This window comes from Microplitis mediator, chromosome 7, assembly GCF_029852145.1.
Source record: "Microplitis mediator isolate UGA2020A chromosome 7, iyMicMedi2.1, whole genome shotgun sequence".
Taxonomy (NCBI): Eukaryota; Metazoa; Arthropoda; class Insecta; order Hymenoptera; family Braconidae; genus Microplitis; species Microplitis mediator.
In genome coordinates, this window is record NC_079975.1 from 23735177 (window position 1) to 23761389 (window position 26213).

At 28.5% G+C, this 26213-nt stretch overlaps 1 protein-coding gene across 7 annotated transcripts in view; it reads left to right on the top strand.

The window, feature by feature from the left end:
- Window positions 1-26213, top strand: part of LOC130670856 (uncharacterized) — a 103383-nt gene that overhangs the window by 35332 nt on the left and 41838 nt on the right. The gene's annotated exons all lie outside the window — the stretch shown is intronic.

Below are 26213 nucleotides of genomic sequence, written 5' to 3' on the forward strand. Positions count from 1 at the left end.
GGTACTGAAATTTAAAACTTAGGGCTCAGGTACAGTAAAAAGTCACAATCAACAGCGATAATATAAGGTTATATGTACAGGGTATAATAATGATGAAACTACAGCTTTTTTTACAATTAGTCCTTGAGACCCATAATTTTTACTGAGCTTAATTTCTAAAAACATTTCCTCATTAAGATAAAGAAAAAATCGATTTGTTTCTGAATCTCAATTTAACAATACTCTGTTAATATTGCGAAAGGATTTTCGGCAAAGATTCAAACAATAAGTAGCTTATGGGTTTAACAGTTATGGAAGCATTACATAATTGGAGTGTTATCATTAGGCGGGTTCGATCAATAACTGTTTTCCACATTTTGATTGTGCGAATTTATATCCCCCATGAAAAAAATTTATAGAAAAAATATATGTTAAAATATAAAAAAAATATATTTTTCATATAAAAGAAATATATAAATATATATATAATATGTATAAAAAATATATTTTAAATAGCTAACTTTTGGCCGATTTACGTATATATTTTAAATATATTAAAAATATATAAAAAATACATGTATAAAAATATACGAAAAATATATTTTTTTTATATTTAAAAATATATTAGTATTATATTTTGAATCTATAAAAAATATAAAAAATATATCATTAAGTTAATTCACAACATAGAAAAAGAAATATAAAAAGTTTATATAAAAAATATATTTTTTATATAATTTTCGTATATTTTTAAATATAAAAAAAATATATTTTTTGTATATTTTTATGCATGTATTTTTTATATATTCTAAGATATATTTTAAATATATTAAAAATATATAAAAAACACATGTATGAAAATATACGAAAAATATATTTTTCTTATATTTAAAAATATATTAGTAATGTATTTTAAATCTATAAAAAATATAATTATGAAAATATAAAAAAATTATATAAAAAATATATCATTAAGTTAATTAACAACATAGAAAAAGAAATATAAAAAGTTTATATAAAAAAAAATATTTTTTATATAATTTTTGTATATTTTTAAATATAAAAAAAATATATTTTTTGTATATTTTTATACATGTGTTTTTTATATATTCTAAGATATATTTTTAATATATTTAAAATATATAAAATATATACGAAAATCGGCCAAAAGTTAGCTATTTAAAATATATTTTTTATACATATTATATATATATTTATATATTTTTTATGTATTTTTAATATATTTTTTTTATATGAAAAATATATTTTTTTTATATTTAACATATATTTTTTTATAAATTTTTTTCATGGAGGCTTATATTTCTTATTGAGATTTTCTGTGATTTTATTCGTAGAAAATAGAGAGCTAGAGCCATTAGAAGTCCACAGGGTTAATTGTTTTCAGATTTTTATGTTTTATAATATTCACAAAAACGTAACTTTATTTGAACGTATATAACTTTAAAGCGGAAATTAACTTTACTTTTATCGTCTAAGAGAAGTGTATGCAGTTTCCATTATTTTCTTTAATTTTATAACATCCTATTTGAAAAAATACATTTAGTACCTAGCATAGTAAAATGGCAATGCATTTAAAAAATAAAAGCATGCAACTATGAAACTCCAAGATAGATGCAGGTACATTTGTTCCACCTAGTGCATTTATTAATTTACTACACTGATATTTTTATTGGTATAATATAATTTCTAGCTTACATATGCTTATATATAATAGATTTTTTTTGCATATGACATAACATTTTGCAAACTATCGTGAATATTTGGATTGTTTCTTACAGTCATTACATTTTATTTCATCTCTTAGCTCAAAAAAAAGTACAGTGATATTGTTTTTATGGACAACGTATAGGTTTGATAAATATACTTGACTGAATCTGCTTGAATTCTACACCATTAATTCTTATTCTATAGATTTATATTTCTTTTCTATCAAAATCGCTAGTAAAAAATAATGCGATAATTTTTTTAGAAAAAAAGAGTCAATTTTTTTCTTTTTTGAAGGCAATATTTGCAAAAAAATATCCCGTGAAAAAAAATTGACTATTCTCAGCTTCATAACCTGACACTATGACCAATTTTTTTTAAACTTCTGAAAATACAAATAAGAAAACAATTGACTTAGACTATAAATGAACGTTTTCAGACTCTTATGTCAACTTTTTTTACTTTCCATTAACATTAATTAATTTAATTATTCTTTTCAGTGCAAAATACAGTCAAAGAAGCTGATTTTGAACTATTTCTTAACATTTTTAAATACTATCAAGTCAATCATTGACTTTTCTTTTGAATTTTCAAAAGTTTGAACAAAGATCGTTGTTCGGTCACGTTTTGAAGTTTAGAATAGTCAACCTTTTTTCAAAATTTTTAATTTCGCGGGACATCCCGAGTCAAAATATCAAAACCCCATATGAGCCTTGTAGAGCCTGAACCTTTTGAAGTGGTTATTTCCCGCCTCGATTTTAAACCTTTTTCAACCTAACTCGCCCGAAATTCGGGTAACGAGGAGTGAACTAGGGTTTAGTTCGAAGTTTAAAACTCTGTTTTATCCTAGTACACCTTAAATAAGTTCGAATGAACCAGGGTTCAATTTTTGATGTCAAACGAACGTCACAACTTATAAATTTGAAATGATCAAGAAACTTCTTAATTCAAGTTAATATTTAAATATCAAACAAAATATTGTTTACCAATAAAACAAACTTTTTCTGAGTCAAAGTATATATAATATCGAAACATCCATAGGTTAAACGAATTCGTATGAAAAAAGTTGCTTGGCCCAAATGCTCAGCGGGGGAGGAACGCAATCCGTTTTATTTTTTTTCTCCATATATATATAAATACATATACATATATATATATTCCTTTCTTCCTAAACTGTATCTCCCAGTAGAACTCTTTCTACTCCTATAGATATCTCGCTTCTTCTATCTGACTAGCGGCTTGGTTCGAACGATCAGAAGCGCACGGCCGGTTCTACGGAATGCCGTGTCTAGCATATAGCATATAGCTCCCTTCCCAATTTCATTCGTACTTCCTATCTTTCTCTTACGTCAATTTCACATTCACATCTTGCTGAAAGAATCTTCAGCTTTCCTTTTCTCCAACATTATATGTACATCCCTCTTAACTCCCACGTATCGTACATTACTCGGTTTTTTTCTACCCTACCTCCACCCCTCAAGGTTCTCATGTTTACTTTCGTAAATTATTACATATCCTTGTTGAAAAAATTAAACCATTAAATCAACTAAAATGTCATTCACATATCTATGGTATATCCTTAGTTTTTTCCTTTATATACATTTAGAATTTATTGTTATTGTAAATATCACCGGACAATTAATCATTTATATTTATTTAGCTTAAGAATGTAACAGTTGCTTATTATTTGACCTTAGAAATATTTGTCCAAGGCTATATAGACTGTTGTTGAGTAAATAGATATGTAAATTTTAAAAAAAGTACCTATCGTCTATACTAGAAATGTATGGATTATATAATCGTGAAAAAAGAATAGATAAATAATTTCGAATGAGAACCACTGAATGAGTTGGTGTTTGCGTAAGAGAGATACAGGAGGGAGAAAGGGAAAGAATAAGCGAGGATAGATGCTGTGTAAGGTTTTAAGAGTAAGGGAGAGAGATTGCGAAAATAAGAAGATGATAGGAGCTAAAGAACGAGAGGAAAGAGGTTGGCCCTGTCCGTATAAGACCTGGACGCCCTTTCCCGCCCGCACCACCTTCTCTCGATTCCCTTCTAGAACCTCGACCAAAGACTCAACCAAGAGACTGAAGAGACCCCGAATACGGGGGTCTCCATATCTTTACCAGTCGTATTCACGGCATCACGATCATCGTGGCCCGCGAATGGAGAATTATTCACGACTTACGAGTAGTGAGAAGAGACTTTATAACGAGAAATAATACATTATAGTTGATTGGATTTTTTTATTTCATTTTATTTATAATTCAACAAGTGTTAACTACAATTCAGATAGCTAATTTGTAAAAAATAATATCACCCATTAGGAAATTTTATACAGTAGGACTAGAGTTTCGATCCACTGTCCAGTGGTTCTTTTTTTTTTATAATTAATTATGAAGTTCAGAATGTTTTTGAACTTTTTGGAATATTTCTGTTTTATAATTTTATGAAATATTTCTGTAAAGTTTGTAGAATACTCTGGATTATTAGGAAATTCTTTATTCATAATTTCTGAACACGACTCAAATTTTATAAAGTAAAATATATATGTCGAACTATGTTAGTTAAGTCCAGAAATTGATGTTCTAAATTGTATATGGAAGATTAGATGAAAAATGGTGCAAAATATATTGTAAACATTTTGATAAAATGAGTCGGTGAAAAATGGGATCAATTGTCAGTTAGCTTTAGCTGATTATTGGTAGTTTTCACTGATTCATTTTTAGTGTCCTAATTTTATAAATTTTTTATGTAAAAAGAAGACCGTTCCAAAATTGTTCCGAAAAAGTTCGTAACAGTGAACTTTCAAATTTGAGAAAATTCTGTATTTTGAGTGGACGATAGATTAAATATCCACGACAAAGTATCGACGTCAAAATTATCTATGAATCTTAATGTCTACATCAAAAATATGTACGAGACACAAAATTCACACGTTTCCTGAAAAAAGGGCCAAATTCATGTATACTATTGAATTTGTCGTGGATGTTATGTCTCATCGATATTTTTGATGTGGATATTAAGATTCATAGATTATTTTGACGTCGATGTTCCCTCGTGGATATTGAGTCAGGCCTCGAGTCAAAAAAATAACTTTATTTTCACGGAAAAAACAGAATATTAAAAATTAATACATAATAGTAAAAAGTGGAATCTGTTATCAATAATTAGTACTATTATGTACTTAATGCAAAGTAGTTTACTAATTTTTGTAGATTCCTAAAAACTACTATCAATTATTTCAAAAAGTAACTAAATATTGTTACTTTTAGGTATATAAATACGTGATTTATTAGTGAAAATTAATTAATTTATGGCATACATCTATTAAAAAGTAATGATTGGTCAAATTAACAATTGCTATCTTAGATACTGATTTTTCCAGCCGAAAAATTGCAAAAGTTACCAACTTTTATTTTATAAATTCGATATCACTGATCAATTACTAGCTTTAAATATCATTTATTCATCATTATAAATTAATTTACAATATACATAAATCGAATAAGTGGTAAATAATAAAATGAAAAATTAGTATACTAGATACTGATTTTTTGCTCATAAAAATACCGAAAACTTTTAACTCTTATTTTATAAATTCTATCCCATTGACTAATAATTTATTTAAAATGTTATTTATTCGTTATTATAAATTAATTTATTATATACATAAATCGAATAAGTGGTAAATTTTTAAAATTTTTCTATGTTTATTTGAATAGTAATAAATAACTGTAGATACCAATTTTTCGATTCATTTTCATATGAATTTTAATATACGAAATTACAAATTTTGCTCTTCTATGTGTATCAAATTTTTATATAAATAATGGCCATTTTGTAATATATAATGATCCTGATTTGATATTAGTATACAAATATACTAATTTTAAGTCAAAAATAAACTACAAACTATTCAAATTTTGAGCATCATTTTTTTCCGTGTAGACTTGCTTTGTTTTCAATTTTTAAAATTACCCCAAAATAAAGTTATTTTTTTGACCCAGAGTGACTTTTTAGAACATTTTTCGAGTGAATACTTTTTTACGCGAATTGTACACAGAATTTCTCTTTAAAATTTACACTGTTAATTTAATGAAACTGGAGTAACTAACACCGAGCGGACTTTTCGCAGTCCTCTCCGTAAAATGCTAAGTCTCAAAGCGTGTTACAGACTAAATCCATTTTACAGAGAGCATTATGGAAAGTCTAGCTGATGCTACTGTCCCCAGCTTTACTGGTCTGGGACTGTAAACTTGCTCGAAAAATTATCCATGTACATGGGAAATTTAGAAAAAGTCGGCAGAAGTAAAACCTAACCTCTCTGCTTCGTGTTCGAGGTGTGCAATAGTAAGAATTTGGCGCAATATTCAAATTTCGATGATAGAAATTCCGGAAATATTGAGAAAAATGTCAGTATTAATTATTTATACTAGTCGGGATGCTCAAGGGCATAAATGTCTAGTGATGAGTTGATAAAGGTGTACATAAGATTTAAAAAAAAAATAAAAGGACTAGACTAGAGAAAAGTTTGGAGAATATCAAATAGAATAACAGGAGAAATAAAGGAACAAGGATGAGTTGAGTTTGTATAGTTTGCCTTAACGATCGGTCGGTCTGTTGACTCAAGTGGGCCGTTAGCGTGGCATCGCTAACTCCCACCGTCAACTATACACTCACATTTGTAAGGTCTTTCTATTCGTTTTACTTATTCTTTCGATCTTAACTTTTTCGCAGAACAAGAAGCAATAACATTCGAGTTCGCATCTCAATATATATATTTAAGTATACTATCTATTTCAAATATTGTATACTCAAGTATTTATTTGGTTTCGGAATTTTTCAGAACAGTGCACATCACATATTTAATATGCCTGGGAATTTTTTCCAATGGTGATATTAAATATTTATTAAAAATTTTTTAATCTTATTTATGTAAGTTTATATTTGTTTGTAAACAAACGTAACTTTCATATTTTTTCATGGTCATGGTTATTTTTAATAGGTAGTTGAAAGGTAGTCTAGAACCCGCAGTCCGAGGTCAAAAATAGTCAATTATCGTTTCAAAATTTTTTGTTCCAATACTGAGATATTATTATTCGTTATATTTAACAGGTCGAAAATTTTATGAAATTTTGAAATGGATTTCCATAAAATATATTTTTGACTAAAATTAACCTATAATATTAAAAAAAAATAATTTTATAATTACACCCGGATGAAAAAACTTTATATGTGAAAAAATATATGAATATTATAATGTGATATATTGCACAATATATAAAATATTATTTATATTTTTGCCGTATTAATATATGATAATATATTGAAAAAAAATATATTGCTACAATATATTTATCAATATAACTTTTTTTATGTATGTTTGCAGATATATCTTGGTATATTTTATTATATATTGATATATTATATTAAAAGTAGAATATTAATTAATATACGGTATGATGTATATTTTTTATATGTTTTCCAGTATATTGCAAAATATATAGTACTCCATATATTGTGCAATATATAACGTCCAATATATTGCAAAATATATGGTACTATACATATTTTTCGTACAATGGTATGTTATATAATAAAAACCATGCATTTTAGTTTGTAATTTTTATTTCTATACTATCGGGCAGCTTTTCAAAAAATATAGGTATATAAAGACTCTAATTTTCAATATATCGAGAAAAATATAATTTTTAATATATTGGAAAAATATAACTTCAATATACCGCAAACCATAGATTTAAACATATAAGTTCTTCCTTGTATGATCAATTATATACAGAAAATATATATAAATTTTGTTATATTATACTTTATAAATTACATATATACCATCCATATATGACAAAAATATATTGAGCATTATATGAGATAATATATATAGAGAAATATAAAACATTATATAAAAAGATATATATTATTAAAAATATATAATCCAATATATGTAAAAAACATATATTCATAAATATATATATTTTTGCCGCCATATATTTATCACATATTCACCATATACATTTTTATATATTTTCAACAATATATAGCTTTTCCATGCGGGCACAGTTAGAAATTTCGTGTTGAATTAAACGCAAATCGGACATACTCCTTAGATATATTATTTACTAAAATTTTTTTTCTCTGTAAAATTGGGCGATTTTTCTTACAAATCGTCGATTTCTGGTTTAAGAAGATAAGAACACCCACGAGAAAATATGTAATAATAATTAATAACAAGAAACAAATTTTCGAGGAATCCCATAAGTGATCCATCATGGACACATTACAGAAAACTACATAAAATAAATTTCAGCTAGAGAAAATAATGAAAAAATGAATTCTAATCGGATTTTGTGGTTTTCAAATTCGAGAAAATAATATGCGATCAATCAAATCGGTTGTTCGTGAATAGACGTCTGATATATATTTCAGAGAACCTAATAACATCTTAACGAGAAATCCTCAATTTATAAAGGCTCGTTCGAATGTTTGTAAGGATTTGAAAACGTCAGCCAAATTAATGGTCTGATATCTTATAATCGATATTATATACAATTATGTTCCTATAAAATTTTAGTAAATATAAAGTATATTTACACAATAATATAATATGTTAATATTTAATCATAAATGATTTATATATCTGTACTAAATCTCAGTATGTAATATTATTTGGTTTTATGATTGGCAGAAATATTCTTTTCATCATAGTATCGAATCGAAATGTATCGAATTTTAGTACAAAAACGTAACACGCGCGCTTGCGCGTGTCAATTAAATAACCCAATCTATATATATAGTATATATAGTGAATATACATTAATATAAACTTGATATTAAATTTTTCGCTAATTTAATAATTGATTGAACTCAATAAAAATAAAATCTTTCATTAATTCTAAACGGTACAAAGTTTAAATAAATTGATAAAATATTAAATTACTAAAAACTCACTAAAATTACAGTTTAAAAAAATTTTATTAGCAAAAAAGAACAAATAAATATGATTTGTTTCTTTTACACATTGAAAAATATACAAAGAATGAGCTACGATTATATGAACTAGATACGAAAACTAAAATTAATAGACTTAATTTTTCTTTATTCGCTTCGTCTTTGCCGAGAATAGAACCCTATCTATTAACGTACTATAAACAGATTCTACAAAAGCATATATACATTATTTTATTCAAGTAGTACTCATACTTACTATGAAGAGAAAAAAAAGTTTGAAAAATTGACTACCCTATTTATTAACTCTAAGCAAAGTTAAAATTAACAATCAACAGTCGGATTCAATTACTAATTACGATTTATTGTAACATTAGTTGGTAATAAAAGCCAGTTGAGTTTTATTTTATTTCACACTTCAAACGCGGAGCGATAAATAATTTTTAGTCTCTCTTAAAAATTTTAAACTGATTCGCGCACATTAAAAGTATCTATAATTTATATTATACATTAAGGAGGACCTCTAATGTGACCATCGGAAAAGAAGATGGTTTGTAGGAATTTTTTTAAAGAAAACTACTGCATAAAATGTTTCAATGTTTTAAGGATATATTTGTGTATATATAAAGAATACAAGTTAAAATTTATGGACCGAAAAATTCAAAATTCAGCGATTTATTCGCAATCTCCCAACGCTCGAAAAAAATCCCCCTACTGCTGCAGTGATAGGGAACTTCACAGAGCATGAAATCAAAAAAACCAAAAAAGTTATCAAAGTAGAAGATATTTTCCGTACCATGACCCTTGGGCTCAGAAGAAAATTGAAATTTAACAAAATGGTGGAGCTGTTAAAAAAAATTCAAATTTCGCGCGAAAATTTGATGAATTTTATCCCGCCAAAATTACATTTTTGATTCGATCGGAAAACTGAAGGTTCATGGTATGGAGAGACATTTATAAAAGAAACTGCAGTTCGAATCAAATTGATCGGATGATTTGTCTTCGAGTTATAGATGCAGCAATTTTGAAAAATGTATTTTCGAGAACCGATAAGCGATCTTCAGATGGCTGTGACTCAAAAAAACTTGCCGAGATATGGACTTTAAATTTTCGTATGTTATTTCTGAAGGTATAGCCTATCGAACTATGCAAAAAAGTACCGATTTTTTTTAAATTTCACACTAGTGGTCCCTTAAAGTGCATAAGTAATCAGCATACTTTTATAAAGATAACTTTCTAATTAATTCGGTATGTTTTCATCAAATTAATTTTGGTATTCATGTCAAAAATTTCAGTATCATTTTTGATTTGTGATTTTTGAGGTTAGTAATAAATGGCGACTTCTTAAAATATACAATTGAAGAAAATGGCGGTTGAATTTCAAATATTCTCATTGTAATAATTGATAATTTGTTAACGTAACGCGCATTTGAAGTATGGACTTTGTTTTCCAAAAATTAAATATAATTTTGTGTAGTTCAATAACTTTCCATGAATCAATATCGGTAAGTAGGATATAAAGTGAAGCTTAGACACCAAATAAATTGGCAATAATAAATAAGTGAAGAATAACGGAATAGTACCGAGAGAAAATTCCGACGTTTCCAAATGCTCAATTAGTAAACAACAATACGGAGAAGGACGAGAGAATGCTTTCAGGGTCACCGCAGCGTGCGGGCAGGATTTGGCTGACGCACACAACACGCGTGTTCAGCATGTGGCATTAACGACTAGTGTAGAGTGCAGATGAGAGACCTCTAAGCGAAAAAGAGACAGAAAGAAGGGTGAAAATGAACGTAGCTGGGAAATACGTAGGCTAAAAGTAATAAATAGGACCTCAACGGGACGTCCTTAAGCTGTTAAAAGTACCGTTGGTCCAGGCACTAAATCCGTCGGGATATTTTATCTTCTTGTACGATTTCAAAAAGGAATAGCATAAAAAAAAAATAAACTAAGCTAAAATTTGCCAATACTGTACTCTGTCGGTATCATGTATACATATACAGTTAGAAATTTTGTGTATTTGTGTTAAAAAATTATTCAGTTAAATTTTTTGTGTTGATTTTCAACACAGAAATCTGTTAATTTAACACAAACTGTGTGTGTTATTTTACTTTAACTGTTTTTCTATGTTAAATGATTAGAAAATCTGTAAGGTAACACATTTCTTGTGTTATTCGAAAATTAACACAAAATTCGTGTTGTTTAGCTAAACACTCCTGCGCGTTTCTTCATTACTATAACCAAGCAAAGAATTGTCTGCAAGGAAACTTGGATTATAATTGATTAGCAATTGAATATAATCATAGGTAACTTTCATATTTTTATGATCAGGTTCAATGATTTTTTTATTTTCATTTTACGGGAGGATAATTCATAGCTCCGTTTTTTAGAAAAATCACAGAAAATCGAACTAATTGTTTGCCAAATTGACATAGATTGTGCTAAGATCAGATCAGTAAACTTGAGTTGGTTAGATTCTGTGCTTGAAATTATTAGTTAATTTTAACACGAAAAGTCTGTTGATTTTACACGAATTTTCTGTCAAAATAACAGATTTTGTGGTCAGTTATTTAAAATAAAAATTGTGTTAAAGATCAACATAAAAGCAATGTTTTGAATTTAACACGAAATTTTTAACTGTATAAAAATTCTCAGATTGGGTCTTCTTTACTCTCCTGGTCAAAATTAAAACTTGATTTAAATATGATTCACCTTATTGTCTTAAATTCAATTATTGTCAACTTTGAGAGCTTTTTTCATCTTAGTTTTAACTTATTCGTCTTCATTTCGAGCACGACAGTCATTAGCCTTACTTTTGACTTGCAGAACCCAGTCGAAAAAAAGTTATTCATTCGTCTTGCTTTAGATTTGCTCAACCAAGTCAAAAGTAAGCAGTATTTTTTAGTGTAAAATGTGTTTTCCCGTTAGACCTTAGTTTTGACTTTTTCGCCTTATAATTTAAGGCTGGGCCGCACCTAACGAAATCTCAAATTTAAGAATTCTAATTATTCATTAAATAATTATCAAAACAGCAATTTTCTTAGCTTCAGACTGAAAGCAGAAGACGAACTTCCTCGGAAGATTTTCATCATCCGAGTCCCATAAATATTCAAAAAGTAATTAGAATTCTTAAATTCGAGATTTCGTTAGGTACGGCCGAGCCTTAAGTCGAATGTCTAAACCGAGTCAATTTCGACTTGATTTTGACTTTTTCGTCTTGAATCGTGACTAAGTAAGCCAGTTGTCTAAACCAAAATATCTCATATTTCCGTAAAAAATTCGAGTTTGTCTTATGAAAAATGGCTCCAAATTTCGATCAAAGATGTTACCCAAATCTAAATCGTTTTATTTTTGATCCGGGTCTTTACCTTCGAATATACATACTTTAAAAATCAGCTCTCGTATACTATGACTCTCATCTTCAGACTAGATATCAGCTCAACAAACTCAGTACATATATATAGCAGACTTTATAGTGTTTAGTTTTAATTCAAGTAGTGTTACAAGTTTTGTCGTTGGAATTTTAGCAAACACGTAAATAACAAAGTGATTAATGAAAGATAAAGAAGAAGAAGAAGACGATGGAGCAGAGCGGACTGAGTTGGAGTGAATATATATTATGCGCGACGAGTAGAGCGTGAGTAGTAAGAGCATGACGAAGATAATGAAGGGTTGTGGAGGTGGAAGGCGAGAGAATAGCCCGAGGCCCTCCCACGACGAGCGTCGTGTGTGTATATACCGTATGGCTTACACGTTTGATTATATTCTATACTTTAGTTTCTACGAAGTAGAGTACTTTTCATTTTTCACTAACTCTATCTCAAGTGTAGTTGACACCTTTTTTTATTCGCCGGCTTCTTTATGCTTTGGTATTAATAAATATTTTAATTGCCAAAAAGAAACTGATAATCATCTCCCCCCTTCTTATTTTAGTAATATAAACATGTAATTTAATATAAGAGTGTTCTTTATCAGCACTTGCCTCCTTTCCTGTCGATTAATTTAAAAAGAATTTTCAAATAAAATGACGGCATGCCATGATAGTCTAGTATTGGCTTTAGAAAGAGATCTGGACTTAATATATAACCTTTTAAAGTGAGTTGAAGTGCACGGTTTTAGCAGAAACTTTTTTTATGGATTAAGAAAATAAAATAAATTTATCTTTCACTTCAATTTATACTCTGAGAGACTTCTACTGAAGAACGTTTTACGAAAATATCTAAATGCTATGAGTATTGTTAAAGTCGTTGAGATAAGGAGATAGTATGGGGGTCACAATGATGTTACAAGTTTAAATATAACAAGAGTAGTCATATGATTTTATGTTAAAAATAAATCATTTTAATGACATTGGTATCATTGTAAAAAATCGGGAGTGAATTCGGAGTGATCGGGATTTTATTTAGATCCGCATTCATTCCGAGTCGAAGTTTTGATCTTGAAATGAACTCTTCGAAGTGAATTTCTTCTCCGGATTCAATCCGCGTTTACTCGGCAACTTTTTTAGTGTACTAGTAAAATTTAAAAATTTTTTTTGCATTAATTTCGTTATAAATTTTAACGAATTTTAAAGATAAACTCATTTATAGTTACGTGGAAAGCAAATTGTTTTGAGGCAACGAACACGTAATTACGCTCATGAATATATTAAGGTTTCACTGAAGTTGGGACAAAAAGTGTATTCTGTTATAGATTTAAGGTGAAGGTAATTTACTAACTTTATCTCAGACTATAAATACATATTTGACTTTTTTAACTTGTGTCTTTACACTGCAAAAAATTTGTGTACCTGAAGAACGGAACGTTTTTCACGCAATGAAAATGAAAAATTTATGTAATTTGACTGCTGAAAGGGTAGTAAGGAGTGGCCTGCAATTTCCGGCTGATATATAAGCGCGTATGCGAGACATTTCAAAAATTTAGATCCAGTAGATTTTTTGTGTTTTATTTTCGTTTCACGAAAAACGTTCCGATCTTAAGATACATAAAAATTTGTGGATTGAATGGAGAGTAAATTCATAGTGAATGTGAAGCGGAAGATTTTTTGTTCATTTGATTCCCTCGTAGTAGAATTCACTCCGAAGCTGAGTATATTTTAACATTGACTCTACGGATTGGAGTGAAAGCAGGTTGAAGTAAAATCTGCATCACTCCGAATTCACTTCCGGTTTTTCAGTATTTCAAGCAAATTATGAGCTGAACCAAAAAGCTTACTTTTGATTAATCGATTAAAATATTAGAATATTAGATCTTGAATAACACTGGGTGCCATTTTCATTTTTTTTTGATAAAAATAATATAAGATTCAGAGTTTACATGACTAAATAACTAATTCAAAATATATAATTTAAATTATCTGACGACAAAAGATCTAATGACAAAATATTTTAATCAACGATTATCGTTTTTGGTTTTAAATCAGGTTTTAATTCTATTATGGTACAAGATATTTTTGGATTAGATCTAATTTCTTAGATATTTTGATGTTAGATATTTAGGGTCAAATATTTAGTCGTAACACCAGATTCAGATTGAAGCTTCCTTGTAAAAGTAAGAAATATATTACAGAATTTATTCAAAGAAAAATTTTAAAAATTCTTGGTCACTTTTTTACGCGAAGGTAAAAATGTCACCGTATAACACCTAATTTTGATAAGTTTCTGTCATATTTATTCCAAATTTATCTCAGACAACTTAAAGTTCAAAAAGTCTCTCACGTTTCTTTACATATTGAGAGTAAACTGTGAATCTACTCAGAAATTTCATCGCTGTAAAGAAAAACTTTGTTTCCGATCACTTTTACTTCATGACCAAAATTTTAATACAAGTTCTTGATATTTTCATAACCAGCGCTGTCATAAAAAATAAATTTTCTTTAGAAAACGACTGAAAATATCTTTATTTAAGATGTTTTTATTTCATAAAAGAAATTTTTTAAATAAAATATCCGAGTAATTTCATCCGTTAACACAACACTTCATTTACCATAACGTTTATATAAATACTCATATTTATAAAAAATTAAACAACTAATATCAATAGACAGAATTTATAATGCCTTTAAGTAAATTTGATTCCTGTATGCACTGTAATTCTCCACTTGACGGAAAGTATTTTTTTTCTCAACAAGTGCATCATCGTCATAAGTATACTTGATTTAATCTCCATATTACTTCTGCCGTATTCAACCTTATAACGTATATTTAAGGCAATTCATTTCGCAAAATAAAATTTTTTTGCTTAACAATATTCTAGAGTTTTGAATAACAAAAGTAAAGGGTAAAACTTCAAGTGGAATCCGCATGTAAAATGTGTGTTTGTGCATTTTTTAAAAAAGTTTATGATGGCTGTATGTAAAAAAATGATCGTTTTTTGTTAACATCCTAATTTTATTAAAACACTTTTTTAAATAACCAATTACTGCACAAAAAAAAGAAGTTCTTGGCGCAAGAAATTTTTTTTTTACTTCAGAAACTTTTTCTTGAGTCAAGAAAATGTTTTCTCACCCTAAAAAAATTTTCGTTTTCAATTCATGATGCAAAAAATTTCTTAGGGGAAGTAAAAATTTTTCGCGCCAAAAAATCTTTTTTTTCTGTGTGAAGAAAAGACGAAATAATTATTTTGTAATGTAGTCAAGTTTATTATTCGAAATTTGGTGAACAAAATTTTTTTTTTAAGTCACGTTCTCATAAAATTTACGTAATATACTCCAAGCTTTATATTATAACACACCCCGGGGTATAACGGGTCACCTCCAAAATTTGGTAAAAAAAAAATTGGCTTTCTATCAAAATTTGATTCATTTTCCTATGAGTAAAATTTTTTTTTTATTCTCGTTTTCATAAAATTCACGTTTACTACAAATTCTAGAGTATGAAAAAACCCGGGGCATAATGAGTCACCTCAAAAATTTGGGAAAAAACAAAATTTTGTTTATTTTGCGATGATTCAAAAATTTTGGATGAATATGAGATACTGAGGGTATAATGAGTCATATATTATAATATAATATTGCATATCAATTAAAATTTTTCAGCTGTAAATTTAAAAATGTTATTAAAAACTGAATTGTAAAAAATTTCTAGTCTGTAGAAAAGCATATTTGTGGATAATTTTCCATTCAAAGCTCATGTATGACGAAATGTTTTCACTAGTTGTTAAGTTCTTTGTGAGTGGAGTTTTTAAATTAAAATTCTAGAAAACAAACTGAAGTTGAATATCACAGATGAACAACTTGGTAGCGGAAAAATTTCATTAAAAAAAAGTTTTGAGTGGCATAATGTCAATATTCTTTATGCGTGAAAAGCCTTTGAACTTCAAAATGATGTTTATTTGATAGAAGGGTAAAATAATTGATTAGCCACAATAGCTAATGTTTTTATTTATAAATCCAATAACAATTTGGTTAAACCACATAAATGTGTTATCTCAATTAATAAAATTGCGAATCAATTTTGCTTTGTAGAATTTAATGGAAATTAATTTTATTATTAAAATTATCCATTTAAATTGTATATAAAGGATGGGGTAGAGTGGGCACATTATTTTGATTTTTTTTCGTTAAACTTTTTCAAAAATCGAGTGTCGGTCAAAAAATGTTAATAATTTATGTTTTATGATAAAAACTATTAAAATTTTTTTTTTTCCTTTGTATCCAATAGTTATGTAAAACGTAAATTTTCTTTATGTAAATTACGTACACTGTAAAAAATCCGGAGTGAATCCGGATTTAAATTAAATCTGAATTCACTCCGCCACTCGGAGTTCCGAAGTTTTAAAAAAAATCACTCCGCATGCGGAGTGAATTGGGAGTTTTTTTTTAGCGGAGTGATCTCGGAGTGATGCGGATTTTATTTCACTCCCAATTCACTCCGATCCGGAGTTTTAACATTTAAATTAATTTATATTAAATTGTTAAACAGCGTGTGTGTGCGAGTGTCTGTGGATGTGTGTGCGTGCGTGAGTGCGCGTGCGAGTGTGAAAATGTGTGCGTGTGTGTGTTTGGGTGTGTGCGAATATGTGCGTGTGTGTGTATCGGTTGATCAGTAATGTAATACGCGAATTTTTATTTCGATTTTACTTAGTGGAGTTATATTTTATTAACAATATTGTTAAAACTCTCCTTCGGAGTGAAATTCACTCCGGAGAGATTAAATTAAAAAAAAATTATTCACTCCGCGAAAACTCTCCAGCGGAGTGAATTTCACTCCGAGGGGAGTGAATAATTAAAAATTCATTCATTCCGGATTTAATCCACGAATTTTTTACAGTGTACAACAAAATTTCATTTAATCAAATTTATTTAATATCCAGAAATTTTTTTTCACCTTTTTTAGGGGGGTACCCTATTTTGCCCGCCCCCCTATATTTTTTACGCGATATTCAAAATCACTATGAATTCAATACAAGCTAAATACTTTAGGTTTATTTCTAACGAATAAAGTCTTATAAATAGATATGATTTCATTGGTAGTTAGTAAAGTCTCCAAAATTATTTATTGTTCTGTAGATTTATTTTAAATGAGTCATATATTTTGTGATGCTTTAAATAAATTCGATTTTTCTTTTTTCTTTTTTTTTTAAATTAACTGATTGCAAACTTCAAACGCAGGGCGTTGTAAGTGTACACTTCACTCGCTTCAAAATTTTCGCCGATACTCTCACTTTAAATTGCTATCCCCATACCCCATGGTATAATAAATTGACGTAAAAAGCATTCTATCCCAAAGAGGGACATTTTGATAAACAACAGTGATGTAGTTTTAGATCGATTTGCTTTGATATTCATGTTAAAAAATCATGTTAAATTTGTAATTTCGGTGTTGTCAGTTGGTCTGATGTGTTTATTTTAGCTCGTATGTATGTAAGCGCAATATATAAAGTCCAAAAGATGTAATTTATTGATTCAATTTTTATTTTTTTTGTTCTGCGTTGGCTAAAGTGACTTTAGAATAGAACGCTATTAAAAATCCCGCGCTTTTTAGTTTTTTCAAAGAGCTTTAAAATTAAATTTAAAATGCCATAATTCGAAAAAAAAATTTACATAGACTGGAAAATTAGATCTCACAGTTTTATAGATGAAATATATAAAAATTAAATTTCGATGAAACCTTTTTTTTATTTTTAGTAACTAAATTAATGACACGTGCAAGCGCGCGTCCTTAATTTTTGAATAAAATTCGATCTTTTCTGGTTCTATACTTGGTCACGTGACAGCTTTTCATCATTATAATGAAAAGTGGCTTTGTTCTTTTGATGTATTGACCCAATACTTCTAATAGAATAAAGACAAACAGAAATAGATCTATGGGTCAGAAAATATATGACAATTTTATTCTGCTAAATTGAAACGAATTGAAAAAATTCTGTTTGAAATTATATCATTTTTGAAAAATTAAAATATCACTCAAATAATACTGCGTTGAATTTTTATGCTTTTGTTAGAAGTTTAAATAGTGAAAGTACATCAGCAGGTGATAGTTTTTGTGGTAAAATTTATTATCATAATAATTCTTCAGGTATCATGCCTTTCGTGTGATTGAGGTTCAGTAATTTTCAGCACGACAGAATGCATTTAGGACGATAAGTGTAACCCTGGACTTATAGGCACGCGTGTGCCGTCATATCTATAATTATATAGTATATAGTATATATATACATGTACATAAATATATATATACATGATAGATTTTCTATGTTTAAATAAATAAATATAAAAACGCAGTGAAGTAAAAGAACAAAATAAGTAACTATAAATCGTCGTTTTTAGTAGAAAACCACTTACACTAGAAAATTTCAGACCACGTGGTGTGAATGATTTGGTGTAAATTTTGGACCGTGTAAATTTGAACATTCATACGACCAATGGTGTAAATGTACAAGTTATCTATTCAAAACTCTCAATTACTTTGACACTAGGTATTTCATTTTTATAATGATACGCGCAGAGAAATTTTTAGTAAAAAATTACCCAAAAAGTTTGATACTGTGAGGACATGTACATAACTAAGTTTTTCTCATGCACATTGTAAAATATGCTACTTGATGGCATGTAAATGAAGTGCAATTTCTATTAAGAGAATAGTAAAAATTTGGTTACCGGCTAGATGTCTTAAAAGTATCAAATTTTATGGGTAATTTTTACTCAAAAATTATCTGCGTATATATATGAGAACTATAACGATATACTACTCCTGCAATCTATATATTATTTGATAGTTTTTGACTACAGATTGAGGTAATAACACCGAACGGTGTGAAAGCATTCATACTGTGTTAAAAGTACACCGCTTGATACTTTACACCAGAAAAATTTCACACCGAGCAGACTCTGGTCAAAAACAAAACATGATTTAGATTTGATTTCGACTTAACAGGCTTACTTGGCCACGATTTGAGGTGACCAAGTCTGTAAGTTTTATTTTTGACCCGGGGATCGTGTAAAATCCTGGGAACCATTTTCACCCTAAAAATTTTTTAAAGTGTACTCATTTTTGAGAAAATAAATTTTCTGTATTTCCTGTGGGCAATTGTCGTAATACACATTCTCAGTGTTTGGTTCACATTTTTTACCGAATTTTTAAGTGATAAAAGGTGTCGCACGAAAACCGTCCAACTCCAATAAAAAATGTAAAAAGGAACCGACACTTTAAAAAATTAAGATACAAAATATTTTTTGCATGCACGTTAGTAAAAGATATATCTTGAACAAAAACATCTGCATATTACGTATCTTTTTATATAATTTTTTTTGAAGTTGAAAATATGACTTTTTTTTTTACCGTTTGTTAGCTTTCCTGTATAATTTACGAAAATGGAGCAGGCGGTTTTCTACTGAGAACGAGGATATTTTTCATTATAAAAGCATCATATTTCAAAGTTCATGTATTTATTATTACACTCTATATATTTATAATCTACTCACAGATAACTGTGTTCCTTTAGGCTCCATAGGTATCTTGTATGTGATTTTAAAACTCAGATATATCGACTTGAAAGATAGTAGCTCTATCAATAGACAGCTTTATTGTATACAATCACATATCAGTGATTAAAAGTTCTCAAGGAATTTATAGATTTTTCTAGTCGGATTTAAAATATATATGAAAAGAAGTAAAAAAATTATGATTTGATGAGACAGTATACTTTTTCACACTCGAATGTGTGAATTAAATATTCGCGCTTACGTAATTATTAAAACTTATGTAGCAATGAAACAGAATAATTCAAAACAATGAATTTCATAAGTTGTAATGTAATTTTAGTTTAATTGACTAAAAGCTATCTTATTTGAAATTGTGAAACCGCGAAAATAATGTGATTTTTACTGTTTCAAGCTCGAGGCGATTTGGCGCCTTAGCAAGCGCGAGGCTACAGTTACATTCATTTTTTCTGTGACTTAATAAAATTATTTTAATGAAATCATTAAAATCAGTTATGAAGTTGTCTTAATTAGAATATTGAATTCTAAAAAGGAAGTTGGCCAAAATAAAAAAATCCAATATTCGTTTAATTGAATTCACGTTTTCTTTGTTAGGAAACCAAAGACAAGATCCAAATTTTTTACACAAAAAATTGGAACGTTTCTGGGTCAAAAATAAAACTTGTCGAAATTCAGAGCTGTTTTATAGAAGACAAATTTGACTTTTTTACGGAGATAAACGACTGGCTGACTTAGTCACGATTTCCCGAGTCAAAAAACAAATTCGGATTTAAGTCTCAAAGTTCTCAATGAGGTTTTTGAGGATCAATTTAGAATTTTAAGATTGACAACAGTATTGAAAGTTATCCTAGTTTAGTCCTCAAGGTATTAGTTGCGACCAATTTTACCACTTTGAGGACTAAACTGGAGTAACATACTCTCTAAACATGAATAAGTGAAATAAGTGAATATTCACTAATTCTGAGTGCCAATCGAACCACTTTTTGACATTAGTAATTCGGTTGGCACCTGGAATTAGTGAATATTCATTTATTTTCACTAATTCATGTTTAGAGAGTAATCTGGATGAGAGCCTCAAAATTCTCAAAACATAAAGGAATAATTATATCCACATTTGAACCTCAAAAGTCTCATTCGACGTATTCTCTCCCCTCCCTTTTCTATCTAAAATTTTTCAAAGTCCGAAGTATAACTTTTCATTCGTTGAGGATTTTGAGGTCTTAGTTATAATTTAAAATCGGTAAATTATTCGCATTTAGATCTCATAGTTCTCATTGAGAATTTTTAGTACTAAAGTAGTTACTTTCTGGGCGGCAAATAAAACATCGAAGGAATTGAGGCTTTTGAGGACTAAACTAGAATTTGTTTTTTGACTCGGGTTAAGACAAAGTCAAAATTGACTAGATTTAGACCTTTTCGGCTTAAATTATAAGGCACAAAAGTCAAAACTAAGAGCGAAACGGGAAAACACATTTAACACTAAAAAATACTGCTTGCTTTTCACTTGGTTCTGTAAGTCAATATTAAGGCGAATGACTGTCGTGCTCAAAATAAAGACGAATAAATTCAAACTAAGATCAAAAACTACAAATAAGTTGAAAGTAAGATGAAAAAAGCTCTAAAAGTTGACAAAAATTTAATTCAAGTCAAAAAAGTCAAGATCTTATGGGAAAATCGTCGGCAAATTCGTAACTTCAAATGAAAATAAGGTGAAGCTAACCTGAACCAAATTCTATTTTTGACCCGGGGGTTTCTCATAAAAATTATTAATAGCTACTTTTTTATGTAATTAAAATGAATGACATTGTATATTTGATTACTAACAAATTAACTAGGATTAATTATCTCAAATATGGGTTTAAATAGACTGATGTTAAATATGAATAATATATTGTCTTGGAGCAAAATTTTATAATGATAATGACCTTCTAATTTCAAATTTCACCATTCGGTAACCCGATGGACGAATCGGAAGATTAAAAAAAAAAATAAATAAAAAACACAGGGAAGATGAGAAGAGGAAGGTACTTCGGGAATGAGAAACAGGTTTTTCAAGCCACTGGGGATATATATGTACATATAGTACACACGAGAAGGGTCTACGAAGCGTGACTACCTGACGACGTAGTCTTACTGCCTCGGGCACACGAGTGGAAAATGATGAAACAGGTGCTCGTAAAAAATTCGACGTGATCTTAACTTTTTTCCACCCTTTTTCTTGTATCAAATATCTTAAGATACAATTGCAACCGACTGTAAAAGTACTTAAATATATATAAGGAAAAAGCATCAAAAATGAAAAGAAAGCATTTAAATTTACCACAGTAGTAATGGTAAAATGTGTCACTCGTACATAATTGAGATGAAAGAATAAAAAAAGAGAGGAAAGAAAAAAAAATGAGTAAATTAGAAAAAGGAAAAGATGAAACGCGACGAACGCGTTGGCGAATTCTATACTAAGGGGGAAGAACAGATTCCGGTAGTCGTGCGAGTTACGTAAAAACTCGTCGGATGAACTGAACGAGGATAACGACGTCGTCATCACCAAGATTACGCCTCAGTAACCCAAAATTTATTTTTCCTTTTACTTCCTATTTCGCTATTATTTTTTTACTAACTTATTATATTTGTTCATTTTCACTACCGTCTCTTTGTTAGTTTACGTTTATTAATATTGTTCAAAAAAATAGTATGTAGAACTAACGTTTCATGTTTGTTAGCTTATTAATTTATTATACTTTCGATCCTAAAGCAAAAGCTTGGTTACGAGTGTAAATTTCACAATTTCAAGTTTACTTTTAACTAAGTTGTTAATTAGAACTAAAATTTCTACTGAATTTTCCTAAATGTTCCACCAGTGGTATTACGAATATTTGCCCGCGGACATCAAATCTGCGACTTTATAATAATTTATTTACTTTATTAACTCATTTAATTTTTTTAGTAACATTGCAAGCGTGGGTGTGTTAACATACTATGGTAATTACACACACACACACACACACACACACACACACACACACACACAAACCTTTGAAAAAAGGGCACATAAACAATTGACAACGTCGCGGATGAAACATTGTAGGGAACCGTTTCCAGTTTTCTGTTCTGTGAACAAACTAATTTTCGTTGTTTTCCTTTTTCCGTGTGTAATTTCTCTAAAAATGATATACTTTAGCGAAGTCATAACTAAGTTATGTTATTTGTTCAACTATTGCGTTACTTCTTCAAAATTAATTAATAAAATTTCAATACGATGACAGTTGGAGGTCATTGAATTTTAAAATTGCGGCTGCAGCCTTTAAGAGTCGTCTTAATTTGAGATATTTTGAGCTTTAGTACCTTTAATGTCACATATACCTTCTTTTGTTCTACATCAATTGACCCTCATATTTTGAACTTGAAATGAACCTCTATGAACTTATATTACATATAGTGGTCGTCTTTGATCATGAAAGCCCTGCTATCGATGTCTCTTTTATGAAAACTTACAATGAACTTCAATACGTTTATAGTGTAATTTATTGAGAATGTAAAAGCATATACTCGAGCATAAGATAATCTAACTTGCATATAATTTTACTCAAAACTTGTTAGATTCAAAAATATATAAAGAGCTATTATTTACAGCAATGGCGGTTATCTTTCGGTTAATTTCAATGAAAGTTTCCAACTTACCTTTCAATTTAAATAATTAATCATTCGCGTCAATATATATTTACTTTTTATCTATAGCAGATGCATTTTAATTTGCATTGTCATGACTATTAATGTACACGGAGAAAAAAGAATAGTTGTAATTCCTATGTAGAATGGTAACTATTACTATGTTACATAGTAACGAGGATTTTTTAGCGTCTAGAGTCACGGGGCAGAGTAATTCCCCCCATTCTACATGGTAACGTTGGCTATGCTAGCATAGGAATGATTACCATTCTACATTGACGAGAGAACTATGCAAATGAACATGACTACAATGTTACCTAGCAACATTAACGATCTTTTATTTATTTTATATTTAGTAAATAAGGTTGTGACAAAATAAATAACTCAAGTTACTTTAAATATATGTAGAAATTGAATTAATCTATTGAAATAATTAAAATATTGCTCATAATGAAATATCATTTTTTGATAAAAGATAAAGAATAATTTTAAAAATTAGAATATTTAGTAATAAACAATTTATTTACTTGGTTTGTTTACTTCGTTGTCTTATATATATTTATTAAACTGTAATGACAGCTATTCAAGCATGGGACTGAGTAGCATTCTGCATAGCCCTGATTCCCAACCGTGTCATAAAAATTCGTTCCAAAAAGATTCCAAAAAAGTTCCACATGTGGAACTTCTAAACATGAGACAGATTAGAACTTCGAATGGAACTCTTTTGGAGCGTTAGTAATTTTAATGGTAAACAAAAGTTTGTATGAGCAAATGTAGAGTCAAAAAAGGACGTTCTTGGAACTTTTTTGGAATTTTATACAGACCTTCCAAAAAAGTTCCAGAATCACCACCTTTGGCTTTTTTATGGACTAAAAGAGGTATTCCAAAACATTGAAAAATCACTACTTTTGCATCTTTTGTAGATCAAAGACGTTCCAAAAACATAACAAAATAGTTTAAAAATCACTTATTTTGAATTTTTTATAGAACAAAAAAAACGTCCATGAAAAATTCCATATGCTAGATAGCGATTTTTATCATTTTACTTGTTTCAATGTAACATAGTAATCATTACCAGAAAAATACTAATGAATTCTATTCTCCATAACATTATGTACCGTTTTACATAAAATTAGTCTGGTTACTATGTAGAATAGTAATCATTAATATTCTTTTCTCTCCGTGTATAATAAAAATAGGTAAAAATATCTAATACATACATTACTTTCATGGTATATAATATATACTATATATGCATATTTTTATACTAAAATTTATTCTACTTAATATTTATATAATGCGCTAGCGTTCATTTGATTGAAATTTTTCAATTTCCAATACTTGGATTTCTTCAAAGTCACCCGGAAAAATCATATATCAAGAATATCTTGGAAAAATTCCAACTTTTTATAACCAGTAATGCACTTTAGCTGATTTTAGTTACACACAGAATTTTAAATTTACTTTTTTTATTCTTTTTCACGTTCATTTTATTACTAGGAGCTAAAAAAAATTTATGAAAATTGCCGATATTCATTCTCTTATTCTACGAAATGTCTCAACTCTTTTGCAAAAATTTCGATCAGGTTTTACACCCACTCATTCTTATCTTAAAAGCGAATTAATGTAACTAAATTCGTAATTTAAAATGAATTATTTCGGAATATAAATAAATGATAATGCAAAATATTCATTGAATGAATTTAAATAAAATATTAATTTATATAAAACTTTGCAACAAAATTTTTAGTTATATACGTTAAAGTTATAATTAACTAGGCCAGTGAAGCTTACAATCATGTTAATTTCTGATAGTAATAAGTTTTAATATATAATTATTCGATATAAAATATTTCTCTTGGCTGATTCAGCTACTAGAAGAGCATGAAATTTATAATTTAAATTACGCCAATTTGCTTATTTTATATCGCAATCTTAAATGTATTACTGTAATGAGATGCATGTCGAATATTTTTCGACACATCCATGTTCTGTTATTATTATTATTTTATTTTTATTCAATACATCAATAATTGTGAGATTATATTCATTAAATATAAACATAAATCGTGAAATAAATATCTTTTTAAATTATACATTCACTTGATATTTCGAAATTTGTATACAGAGAAGCGTGGGTAAAATCAGACACCATTTTTTGATGAAAAAAAATCTTAGTTATGTAAATATTTATCGATAGTCTCTAAAAAAAGGGGGTGAGTTGGTCATTCAAATAGTTTTTTTAAGTTGATTTTTCCCTCATTTCTACTTTTTTCACCGATTTGTAATAAAATTATGCAGAAAAAAAAGAATTTCTTGGGGCAAAAAATTCTTCTAACCCTAAGGAATTCTTGCGCTATGAATTGCACAGTTAGAAATTTTTGTATTTGTGTTAAAAAATTATACGGTTAAATTTTTCGTGTTGATTTTCAACACAGAAATCTGTTAATTCAACACAAACCGTGTGTGTTATTTTACTTTAACTGATTTTTTATGTTAAATGATTAGAAAATCTGTAAGGTAACAGATTTCTTGTGCTATTCGAAAATTAACACAAAATTTGTGTTGTTTAGCTAAACACTCCCACGTGTTTCTTCATTACTATAACCAAGCAAAGAATTGTCTGCAAGGAAACTTTGATTATAATTGATTTGCAATTAAATATAATCATAGATAACTTTCAAATTTTTATGATAAGGTTCAATGGTTTTTTAATCCCCATTTTACGGGAGGATAATTCATACACAGTAAAAAATATTGTGTACAATCAACACAGTTTGTGTGTTAAAAACGGTTGACACGAAATTTGTGTTGAAATTTCGACACAAATTTTGTGCAACCCCGTTTTAACAAAAATTATGCTAAAATATCGCCACAAGAGGGCGTAAAGAATTCCACGGTAACACACAAAATGTGTTAATAAAGAGTGTAT